This window comes from Dermacentor albipictus, chromosome 1, assembly GCF_038994185.2.
Source record: "Dermacentor albipictus isolate Rhodes 1998 colony chromosome 1, USDA_Dalb.pri_finalv2, whole genome shotgun sequence".
Taxonomy (NCBI): Eukaryota; Metazoa; Arthropoda; class Arachnida; order Ixodida; family Ixodidae; genus Dermacentor; species Dermacentor albipictus.
In genome coordinates this window covers 424897746-424909868 of record NC_091821.1, presented here as the reverse complement: position 1 = coordinate 424909868, position 12123 = coordinate 424897746, and the positions used below count along the sequence as shown (strand labels likewise).

At 45.2% G+C, this 12123-nt stretch overlaps 1 pseudogene; it reads left to right on the top strand.

Annotated features, from left to right (window-relative positions):
* Positions 1–12123, top strand: part of LOC135897666 (uncharacterized) — a 42874-nt pseudogene that overhangs the window by 7864 nt on the left and 22887 nt on the right.

Genomic DNA, 12123 nt, shown 5'->3' with positions numbered 1-12123 from the left:
AAGAGCTGCTTGCCGCCGACAAATGACTACTGCAAGTGCAGAATCTCCCCTAGCATCGACTGTTAAAATAAGCTGTCAATTGAGCTGTCAATGAGCCAGTTGTCAAAAGCGTATCACAGTCATTGCAGATTCATCTTGTGCATGCGCAGTAGTACATGCTACCGCCGCTAGTGCATTGAGATGCAAGGTCAATTTGATTTGCATGCACCACTGTGAAGCATTTCATGGCAGGGTACAAGAAGTCCAAAAGTTGTGCAGCTTGAGTTCAGCAATGCAGGCATAACACGACACGTGAAATGAATGGTGAGCTGCAAATGCGCTTTGTCCGCATAATCTGTATCGTCCATGTTAGTTTGAAAGGCATGGTAAAAATATGACGGATCCCAAACTGCATATGGTTTGCTTCTTAGGCGTTTGGTCTTAAAAACAGCCGAAAAAAGCCGTTCCTGTGCTACAGATAAGCAACCTACACCCTAGAGCATATCTTGAACTGAACTTCTGTCTTCTTTAGTAAACATGCAGTAGATCTTATTTTTCTCTCGGTATTACAGGGCAATAAACATCAAAGTAAACCACCAGTCCTTACATATTGATTGGGACACGTTGTTTAATCTGGGACAATGTTGGTTTGATCAGCACGGACAGCTGAATAGTGTACACATGCATGAAAATTTAAGCACGTAAACAACACGTCCGGTGTTGTATATACGCAGTAGGTGTGTGTTAGCGGGGATTCAATCATGCATATGCCGGGAAGCTGTATCGCTAACTGCGCTGCTGCTTTGCACTTGCATGTCGGCACCATCAGTAGGGAGAGTGCAGAAAAATTGTGAACCAGTACTACAATTGTGCTGAACCTTTGGAAACGAACGGCATGGTTCAGAGGGTGCCATTGCTCTACCGCTGAACACGAATGGCAGGATGCGGCACATTGTGAACTAGCTAAAATGATGTAAGCAGATTGAACAAACCTTCGGTTTGGCCCACACTCCTGTCTTCCATTTACTTTCTGGGATGCCTGTACACTGTCACATAAAAGGTTAGGCACAGGTGCACGTCAAAGAACACCGTCTACTACAATGTCCCTCATAGACCACATGTGCACCTTTGGGACATCAAGCCTCAGTTATTCGTAGAATGTGTGACTTTGGAATGTGAAGCCCTATCATATATGAGTGGCGATGGCATCTGTGCAAGTCACTTCATCTTGTTTTTCTGCAAGCATGCGATTCTTTTTCTATTGGGGTTGTAGTTTTTATTTTGACCATAACTGCTTTCTTCAAATGAAATGCTATGTTGACCAGAATTTTCGGCGCTTGTAGGTTGCAGCCATCTTTTTCTCGGGACTGTGGAAACTGGTGCATGAGTGAGAGGGTTGGCGCTCAGCCAGGTACTTGTTGCATGCGCAGCCCTCAGTCACTGCACCGGCCACACCGACAGATGGCGATTGAAGTCAGGATTATGTATGCTTGCTCTAAATGTGGGTGCGGCAACAAATATATTCTGGTCTGTGTAGTAACAAGTTTTTTTACCCTGTCTTACCAGTATTTTTTTTCTCTTTTAGGGAGATAAACAGTGGCGAAAAGGCGATCTGGAAGGCACATGGCAACACTATATATATGAAATCTGGAAAAATCAACTCGCTCCACACATTCGGTCTGTATACTTCAATATTTTACTGCTCTGGCACTTCAACTTCTGTAGTGCTTTATTTTCCAATTTTTACAGTAGGCATTGAGTCACGAAGTTTGGCTAACCTACAGTGATTGCTGTACATAAGTGATTGCACTTGTGTACAGTGGTCAAACGGGTGCGTCAAGCACGATGAGCTGTTTTGGCTCTATGCTATCTGAATCACAGCCGAGAAAGGGGTAATCACTCGATCATTACCACGCCTCGCCAGCATCAAAGCATGCATACCTGGTAATTGACAAAGTGGCACATGCACACCATACGCATGCTCGTGGAACTCTGCATGTGTATGCAAAGCCCACTGCTCAAGAGCACAAGGCAAATATTATTTGGTCTGCACAATAAGCAGTGACAGATTTCACGAACATTAACTTCACTCTTATTATACTGTGATTTGTATAGAAGGGCCTTAAAAGTATGCTTGCCTTGTTTAAAGGTTGGTTGAGGGATTTTACAAGTTGTGTAATTTGACACAAAGGTCACTGGGTGGTGGGGCCTTTGTCAGATGAAGTGCATCTGCCCTTAGTTTATTCATCCATGACATTGTACAGTCAATCGCGGATATATCGAACTCGAAGGGGATACCGAAATAGTTCAATATATTGATAATTGCGATTATAAAATATGCATGTTAAAAGCATCTCTAACAACTTCACACATCTCAAGGCAGTTTCCCGATGTCTTGACTAACGGGAGGGAACTTAGCGATCTGTGCCTTCAAGGCGCGTAAAAAAACAAAAACACAGTGCGATGAGAAGAATACTTTATTCGGAAGAGCAAAATCTCGTAACTTTGCTTGCTTTTTCTTGTGCAATATCAAGTTCATTAAGCTGTTCTCAAGGTTGTTGACAGTGTCCAAATGAGAAAGCCCAGCTCCTTCCATTGTGCCACAACAGCGGGGAATGATGCTGAAAGCTGATGCAAATTCAGCTGCAGTGCATGGTGGTAGGTCCTCTTCGTCGGAACCTTCGCCGCTGCACGAGTCTACATCCTCGTCACCCATGATGTCAGCCGCAATCTCTTCATTAGCGTGTTCCGCTACAGCTTGCATGCCGTCGTCAGGGCTGACAACATCGCGTGCTGTAACGCCGCCTAGGAATGCCGAGAGCTCGCGAAATTCGCTGTCCAAGTATCAAGCGTCTTCGTCTTCAATGTCAAGACATCAGTCGTCTGCAGCTACCACAAAGCCTGCTTTGTGGAAGCAATTCGCAATTGTGCCTTTCTTCACGTCGTTCCAAGCACCAGCCTGCATTAGAATGGCTCCGAGAAGGTCCACCTTGAGTTCAATTCCTAATCGAAGGTTGATTAGGAGCCTCTGCACCAGTTGTCGTCTGTACCCAACTTTAAACGCTTTCACAATGCCTTGGTCGAGAGGCTTCAGTTTTGCCATTGTGTTTGGCAGCAGAAGGAAGGAAAGAAACTTTATTTTTCAGAAAGAAAAGCAGGCGAGCGTGTTTGGGCCCTTAGTCCAGGGCTCCACTGGCGTGAGCGGCTCGCTGGGCTTGGTCCAGTAGAGCCACTTGGCATTACTTTCCCTCGCCCTCAAGCCAGGCCTCCCACTGCCTATTTAACATAAGTGGATGTGCAGTTATGTATGGGCTAGTAATATGTGAAGGCCGTTCCAGGCACTCCCATGTGACATGTTGTAGTGTGGGTTTGTTAGAACACCAACAATGGCCACGGCTATTGCAGACGCTTCGGCTGCACACGTGGACCGAGTTACGACTGTGGCCGTCGTGACACATTGTTTTCGAGAGGCTGCTAGCGTGTGAGTCTCTCTACTGGCTCTGCTTGCTTCTGTGTAGTACGCGGTAGAATTTCCCATAACGATTCCGCAATGTTGCAGCTCGTGCTCATCTTCTACCTGCATGGTACGTTGGGTGCATATTCTTTGGTATCGGTGCCACCGTAATACGAGATCTCGTGTCCCTGACCAGTAACACTGTATCATCGTCGCAGTATAGTGGTCGTGGTGTGAAGCCCAGCTTTTCCAGAACTGCACATCCCTGGTTCGTTGAGCAGAGCTGCTCTCTTTTAGCTATGAGGACTGCGCTCGCCTATTTCTCAAAGGTGTTGTAGATGCCCAGTTTCTCAACTTTATCGGCTAAGGCTAAGCGGTGCCTTGAAGGCTTTCCTTATAATTCTATTAGGTAGCTTGTTTCATCTCCTGGTTTCTTAGTGCTCGGTAAGGGAGTGCGTAGGTCACCCTGCTAATCATAAAGGCGTGGACCAGCCTGATCGTTTCTACTTCAGGTAGCCCATCTTTACTGCTCGATATCCTTCATATCATACGGGCTACGTTCCTTGCTGTTGCTCTCAACTTTTGGATGGTGTATGTGGTGCCTCCGTTCTGTTGTACGCACATTCCCAGAATGCGCAGTATTTTCACCTCCCTAATGGGACATTCAACCAGATGTATCATAATTGGTACAATATCGCTTTTTCTCGCGTATTTAGCTCTAATTCTGATTAGCCAGCTGGGTCTTCTCAGGGGAACATTTCATCCCTGCTCCGTCCATGAAAGCCATTACCTTGTCCACTGCTCTTTGGTGTGTGTCCTGTTTTTCCACGTACAACCTTCTTCGTGTCCAAAGGGTTATGTCGTCCCCAAAAAAAGCGACGCCTAAATCTGGGTCCTGCTGTAGTTCAATGGCGAGCTAACGCATGCCCACAAATAAGAGGATAGGAGAAAGTATAGCTCCTTGTGGGGTGCCTCTGTTTGGGAGGTCGAAAAAGTCGGACCTAGTCGGTCCCAAATCTATTGTCATGGTTCGGTGCGTCAGGAAGGACCTAACGTACGCTTATATGGGGCGGCCACAGTTTATGGACTCCAGGCCTTCCATGATTGAGTCATGGGAGATTGTATCAAAAGTTTTCTCGATATCGAGTGCCAGTATAAAATTGTCACTCGAGCCTCTGATCGGGTGCAGGACATCGTACTTCAGAAGGAGAAACACGTCCTGAGCTGATACGTGTGGCCTGAAGCCGAACATGTTGCTGGATAGAAGGTTTTCCGTCTCTACATGGTTGGACAGTCTGGTTAAGATCACTTTTTCAAACAACTTTCCCACGCATGATGTCAGCGAAATCGCTCTTAGGTTCTGCATATCCCTGGATTTACCCGGCTTGGGTATTAGGGTGATATTGGAATGTTTGCATTCTATTGGGAGTTTTCTGCCCTCACTCCAGACTTTCTCATTAAAGAAGTCCATGATTTGTGTTAGGGCTGCGTCACCGAAGTTTCGGATCATAAAAATGGTAATCTGATTATTTCCTAGAGCCGTGTTTTTCCGAAAAGATTGGGCTTCCGCGTATATTTCTTCCAAGGTTATAGCTGTGTCTAAATCGAGTAGCAGCTCTGTAGTAAGGTTGTGCCCGACATATATCTCCTTGATCGTGTTTATTAACTTGATGTCGTCCTCTTTAAACTCGTGCTCTAGGGTTTTGAGTGTCCTGTTCGCCACTGTTTTTCTACCTTCGGGGTCCATCATGCTTCGCAAGACATGCCATGTCCGCTTAGTACTCAGTGTGCCTTTGAGCGAGTCAGTAAACTGTCTCCAATTGGTGTCACTCAAACATTGCGCATACTCATTAGTTTGCTGTGCTAGCTGGCCTATACGTATTTTCAGCTTTCGTTTAAGTTTCTGTCTCCTCCAACGTTTGGTGAGGCTCCTTCTGGCATCCCACAAATGAAGTAGGTGTTTATCGACCGCTGGAGTTTCAATGTTTGTTTCAATCTCCTTCGTTAGCCGCGCGTGTGTCCTTTTGATCTGTGCTGTCCATGTGCTGACGTCGGTCAGGTATCCATGAATGTCTAGCCCTTCGCGGAATTTCACCCAGTCCGAGATCTTGGCTTTCCCGATCTCCCTTCTTATCGTGGCCACACTGAACGATATACTCCATAGAGTTTCCTACAATTACTAGAGGGAACTCTGGCGCTAGTGTCTACGGGAGCTGCAATGGGAGTGGTTGTCCTAGCATGGGAATCATGGGAAGTACATGGATTTGCCTAAACTTCGTCCTTTTGGCTTCAAACGGCTTCGTGGCTTTGCAAACTCCTCATTTTCAACAGTTTATTGCGTAATAAATAATTAAATAAACATCATTAAAATTGCCGGATGCCAGGATTCGAACACAGGGACTCTAGCACAGAAGCCTGATATTGAAACCATTAAGCCACAAACGCATGTATCGACAAACGAATGAAATGCTCTTATGAATTTATCGCAGGCATGCCAGTGCCTTGAGACGCTTGGCGCGTTTCGATTTGGCCACCTGGAGAACCTCAATCGTTGCAATTAATAGCAATTGTACGCCTTCCTGGCTTCTTCTGCACTTCGAAGAATATAGATTGCGCTGAAATATACGACAATAAGATTTATATAGCATAATATACAAAGCCACAAGAACGTTTGAGTCCACAAGCACGAAGATCAGACAAATCCATGTACTTCCCATCATTCCCATGGTAGGACAACGATTGCAGCGCAAGAGTTCCCTCTAGTAATTTTTGTAAGAAACTCTATGATATACTCAAAGTGAAATTATCATCATCATCAGCCTGGTTACGCCCACTGCAGGGCAAAGGCCTCTCCCATATTTCTCCAACAACCCCGGTCCTGTACTAATTGTGGCCATGCCGTCCCTGCAAACTTCGTAATCTCACCCGCCCACCTAACTTTCTGCCGTCCCTTGCTACGCTTCCCTTCCCTTGGAATCCAGTCCGTAACCCTTAATGACCATCGGTTATCTTCCCTCCTCATTACATGTCCTGCCCATGCCCATTTCTTTTTCTTGATTTCAACTAAGATGTCATTACCTCGCGTTTGTTCCCCCACCCAATCTGCTCTTTTCTTATCCCTTAACGTTACACCTATCATTCTTCTTTCCGTAGCTCGTTGCGTCCTCCTCAATTTTAATAGAACTCTTTTCGTAAGCCTCCAGGTTTCTGCCCCGTAGATGAGTACTGGTAAGACACAGCTATTATACACTTTTCTCTTGAGGGATAATGGCAACCTGCTGTTCATGATCTGAGAATGCCTGCCAAACGCACCCCAGCCCATTCTTATTCTTCTGATTATTTCTGTCTCATGATCCGGATCCGCAGTCACTACCTGCCCTAAGTAGATGTATTCTCTTACGACTTTCAGTGTCTTGCTGCCTATTGTAAACTGTTGTTCTCTTCCGAGACTGTTAAACATTACTTTAGTTTTCTGCAGATTAATTTTTAGACCCACTCTTCTGCTTTGCCTCTCCAGGTCAGTGGCATGCATTGAAGTTGGTCCCCTGAGTTACTAAGCAAGGCAATATCATCAGTGAATAGCAAGTTATTAAGGTATTCTCCATTAACTTTTATCCTCATTTCTTCCCAATCCAGGTCTCTGAATACCTCCTGTAAACACGCTGTGAATAGCATTGGAGAGATCGTATCTCCCTGCCTGACGCCTTTCCTTATTGGGATTTTGTTGCTTTCTTTATTGAGGACTACGGTGGCTGTGGAGCCGCTATAGATATCTTTGAGTATATTTACATACGGCTCGTCTACACCCTGATTCCGTAATGCCTCCATGACTGCAGAGGTTTCGACAGAATCAAATGCTTTCTCGTAATCAATGAAAGCTACATATAAGTGTTGGTTATATTCCGCACATTTCTCTATCACCTGATTGATAGTGTAAATATGATATATTGTTGAGTAGCCTTTACGGAATCCTGCCTGGTCCTTTGCTTGACAGAGGTCTAAGGTGTTCCTGATTCTATTTGCGATTACCTTATTAAATAGTTTGTAGGCAACGGACAGTAAGCTGATCGGTCTATAATTTTTCAAGTCTTTGGCGTCCCCTTTCTTATGGATTAGGATTATGTTAGCGTTTTTCCAAGATTCCGGTACGCTCGACGTTATGAGGCATTGCGTAAACAGGGTGGCCAGTTTCCCTGTCCACCCTTCCTTCCACCATCCTTCAACAAATCTGTTGTTACCTGATCCTCCCCAGCTGCCTTCCCCCTTTGCATATCGCCCAAGACTTTCTTTACTTCTGCCGGCGTTACCTGTGGGATTTCGAATTCCTCTAGACTATTTTCTCTTCCATTATCATCGTGGGTGCCACTGGTACTGTATAAATCTCTATAGAACCCCTCAGCCACTTGTACTATCTCATCCATATTAGTAATGATATTGCCGGCTTTGTCTCTTAACGCATACATCTGATTCTTGCCAATTCCTAGTTTCTTCTTTTTAGGCTTCCTGCGTTCCTGAGAGCATGTTCAATTTTATCCATATTATACTTCCTTATATCAGCTGTCTTACGCTTGTTGATTAACTTCGAAAGTTCTGCCAGTTCTGTTCTAGCTGTAGGGTTAGAGGCCTTCATACATTGGCGTTTCTTGATCATATCTTTCGTCTCCTGCGATAGTTTACTGGTATCCTGCCTAACGGAGAGACCACCGACTTCCGTTGCACACTCCTTAATGATGCCCACAAGATTGTCGTTCATTGCTTCAACACTACGGTCCCCTTCTTGAGTTAAAGCTGAAAACCTGTTCTGTAGCTTGATCTGGAATTAATCTATTTTCCCTCTTACCGCTAACTCATTGATCGGCTTCTTATGTACCAGTTTCTCCGTTCCCTCCTCAGGTCTAGGCTAATTCGAGTTCTTACCGTCCTGTGGTCACTGCAGCGCACCTTGCCGAGCACGTCCACATCTTGTATGATGCCAGGGTTTGCGGAAGAAGGTATTCATTATCTTCGTGTTATTCTGTTCCGCAAACTCTACTAATAACTCTCCCCAGCTATTCCTAGTGCCTATGCCATATTCTCCCACTGCCTTGTCTCCAGCCGGCTTTTTGCCTACCTTGGCATTAAAGTCACCCATTAGTATAGTGTATTTAGTTTTCACTCTACCCACCGCCGATTCCACGTCTTCATAGAAGCTTTCGACTTCCTGGTCATCATGACTGGATGTAGGGGCGTAGACCTGTACAATCTTCATTTTGTACCTCTTATTAGGTTCACAACAAGACCTGCCAACCTCTCGTTGATGCTATAGAATTCCTGTATGTTACCAGCTGTATTCTTATTGATCAGGAATCCGACGCCTAGTTTCCTTCTCTCTGCTAAGCCCCGGTAGCACAGGACGTGCATGCTTTTTAGCACTGTATATGCTTCCTTTGGCCCCTTAACTTCACTGAGCCCTATTATATCCCATTTACTGCCCTCTAATTCCTCCAATTGCACTGCTAGACTCGCCTCACAAGATAACGTTCTAGCGTTAAACGTTGCCAGGTTCATATTCCAATGGCGGCCTATCCGGAACCAGTGATTGTTAGCACCCTCTGCAACGTCGCAGGTCTGACCGCCGCCGTGGTCAGTTGCTTCGCAGCTGCTGGGGACTGAGGGCCGGGGTTCGATTGTGTTGTTCATATAGGAGGTTGTGGCCAAGTACTGCACCAAGGTGACCAATCCTGCTCTGGTGAGGGAGTGCGTTACCGGTTCTGGTCACCGGGATCAGGCCACACTCCAGGCCTGTTTATGCAATTTTATCAACACGCGAATTTTTTTTTATACCGGTGGAAAATTGCCGGCACCGGGATTCTAACCACGGACCTCTTGCACGCGAGGCCGGTGTTCTACCTCTACGCCACCGCTGCATCATCATGGTCAGTGAAATGGCCACTGCCAAGATTTTCTCCTAGATTCGTCCTTGTCGTGTTCCTTGCGGTGTTCGTAAATGTCAGATCTGGTGACGTGTCTTGAGACACTATTACCAATGCCTGTGGGGAGATCTGGTTGTGTAAGCTGGTATAGGTCGTACCTTTCCACTAGGTCCGCTAGCATTTTTCCTTTGGGGTTTTCTTAACAATAGCCCCAGTTGGAGTGCTGTGCAATAAGGTCTCCAAGAAATATAAGTTTGTCCTTTCCTTTTAGAAGGCCCAATGAGTGCAGTAGCATATTCGTGAAGTCGGCCTGTTTCTCTCTGGGAGGGCTGTAAACATTGAATATTACCGTTTTCGGTCGGCAGCGCTTTCGAGGCCAGACCGTGATTATGTAATGTTAAATAGGCTTGTTCCCTGCATAGCTAATACTGAGTGCTACGTCCTTCTTTGCGAAGGTAGCAATTTTGTGGTACTGTGGGGTCTTGTAGCACACATAGCCCTTCAGATTTACTTGGTATTTGCCTACCTCCTGTACGCATATAACATCGGTTGGTGACTGAGGTCAGGATTATGTATGGTTGCTCTAAATGGGGGTGCGGCAATAAATATATTCTGGTCTGTGTAGTAACAAGTTTTTTTACCCTGTCTTACCAGTATTTTTTTTCTCTTTTAGGGAGATAAACAATGGCGAAAAGGCGATCTGGAAGGCACATGGCAACACTGTATATATGTAATCTGGAAAAATCAACTCGCTCCACACATTCGGTCTGTATACTTCAATATTTTACTGCTCTGGCACTTCAACTTCTGTAGTGCTGTATTTTTCCATTTTTACAGTAAGCATTGAGTCGCGAAGTTTGGCTAACCTACACTGATTGCTGTACATAAGTGATCGCCCTTGTGTAAAGTGGTCAAGCGGGTGCGTCAAGCATGAAGAGCTGTTTTGGCTCTATGCTATCTGAATCACAGCCGAGAAAGGGGCAATCACTCGATCATTACCACGTCTCGCCAGCTTCAAAGCATGCATACCTGGTAATTGACAAAGTGGCACATGCACACCATACGCATGCTCGTGGCACTCTGCATGTGTATGCAAAGCCCACTGCTCAAGAGCACAAGGCAAATATTATTTGGTCTGCACAATGAGCAGTGACAGATTTCACGAACATTAACTTCACCCTTATTATACTGTGATTTGTATAGAAGGGCCTTAAAAGTATGCTTGTCTTGTTTAAAAGGTGGTTGAGGGATTATAAAAGTTGTGTAATTTGACACAAAGGTCACTGGGTTGTGGGGCCTTTGTCAGATGAAGTGCATCTGTCTTTAGTTTATTCATCCCTGACATTGTACAGTCGATCCCGGATATATCGAACTCGAAGGGGATCGCGAAATAGTTCAATATATTGATAATTCGAAATATAAAATATGCATGTCAAAAGCGTCTCTAACAACTCCACACATCTCAAGGCAGTTTCCCGATGTCGTGACTAACGGGAGGGAACATAGCGATCTGTGCCTTCAAGGCGCGTAAAAAAACAAAAACATAGTGCGATGACAAGAGTACTCTATTTCGGAAGTGCAAAATCTCGTAACTTTGCTTGCTTTTTCTTGTGCAATATCAAGTTCATTAAGCTGTTCTCAAGCTTGTTGACAGTGTCGAAATGAGAAAGTCCAGCTCCTTCCGTTGTTCCACAACAGCGGTGAATGATGCTGAAATCTGACGCAAGCTCAGCGGCAGTGCATGGTGGTTGGTCCTCTTCGTCGGAACCTTCGCCGCTGTACGAGTCTACGTCCTCGTCACCCATGATGTCAGCCGCAATCTCTTCATCAGCGTGGTCCGCTACAGCTTGCATGCCGTCGTCAGCGCTGACAACATCGCGTGCTGTAACGCCGCCTGGGAATGCCGAGAGCTCGCGAAATTCGCTGTCCAAGTATCAAGCGTCTTCGTCTTCACTGTCAAGACATCAGTCGTCTGCAGCTACCACAAAGCCTCCTTTGTGAAAGCAATTCACAATTGTGCTTTTCTTCACGTCGTTCCAAGCACCAGCCAGCATTAGAATGGCTCCGAGAAGGTCCACCTTGAGTTCAGTTCCTAATCGAAGGTTGATTAGGAGCCTCTGCACCAGTTGTTGTCTGTACCCACCTTTAGACGCTTTCACAATGCCTTGGTAGATACCCACGAAACACGCAAGCAGCTATTTGATGTCTAAAAGATGTCTTCAACGGCTAATTCAAAAGCCTAGTAGCTGTCTTTATCAAGACATTTTGTAGCCATGGACGTCTAGAAGTACTTCAGTTAGCCCTGCTAACGTTACGCTAAAAGTTGGCTAATGGACAGCTTGACAAGAACAACTGAAGACTTTTATTAGACATTCCCTCAAATTTTTGCGGCAGCTCTTACAGTAACACGACGTTTGCCCACAGTTACAATTTATTTTAAACGAGGCATGGACATCAGAAAAAAAAATAGTTTATATTGTCGGATAGAGTGATGCAGAGGTATTTTTTCCAGATGTGAAACATGGCAATAGTGTAGTACAGCCTCATTGGTCAATTTGTGCTTTTTAATTAGACCAATCAATTGAATGCCACCTGTCAGAATTATTTTGCAAATCAAACAAGGTCTGTATTGTATGCTGATATACTTCCAATGTTCACTCATTGACCTAAACAAGAACATCTCTGCGTGAAACACACCATTATTGACAAAACTTCGCCCTGCTGGGTCTCCACCAAATTGAAATAGTTTCTAGCAAAGAAAAATTTTGTCAGTGATGC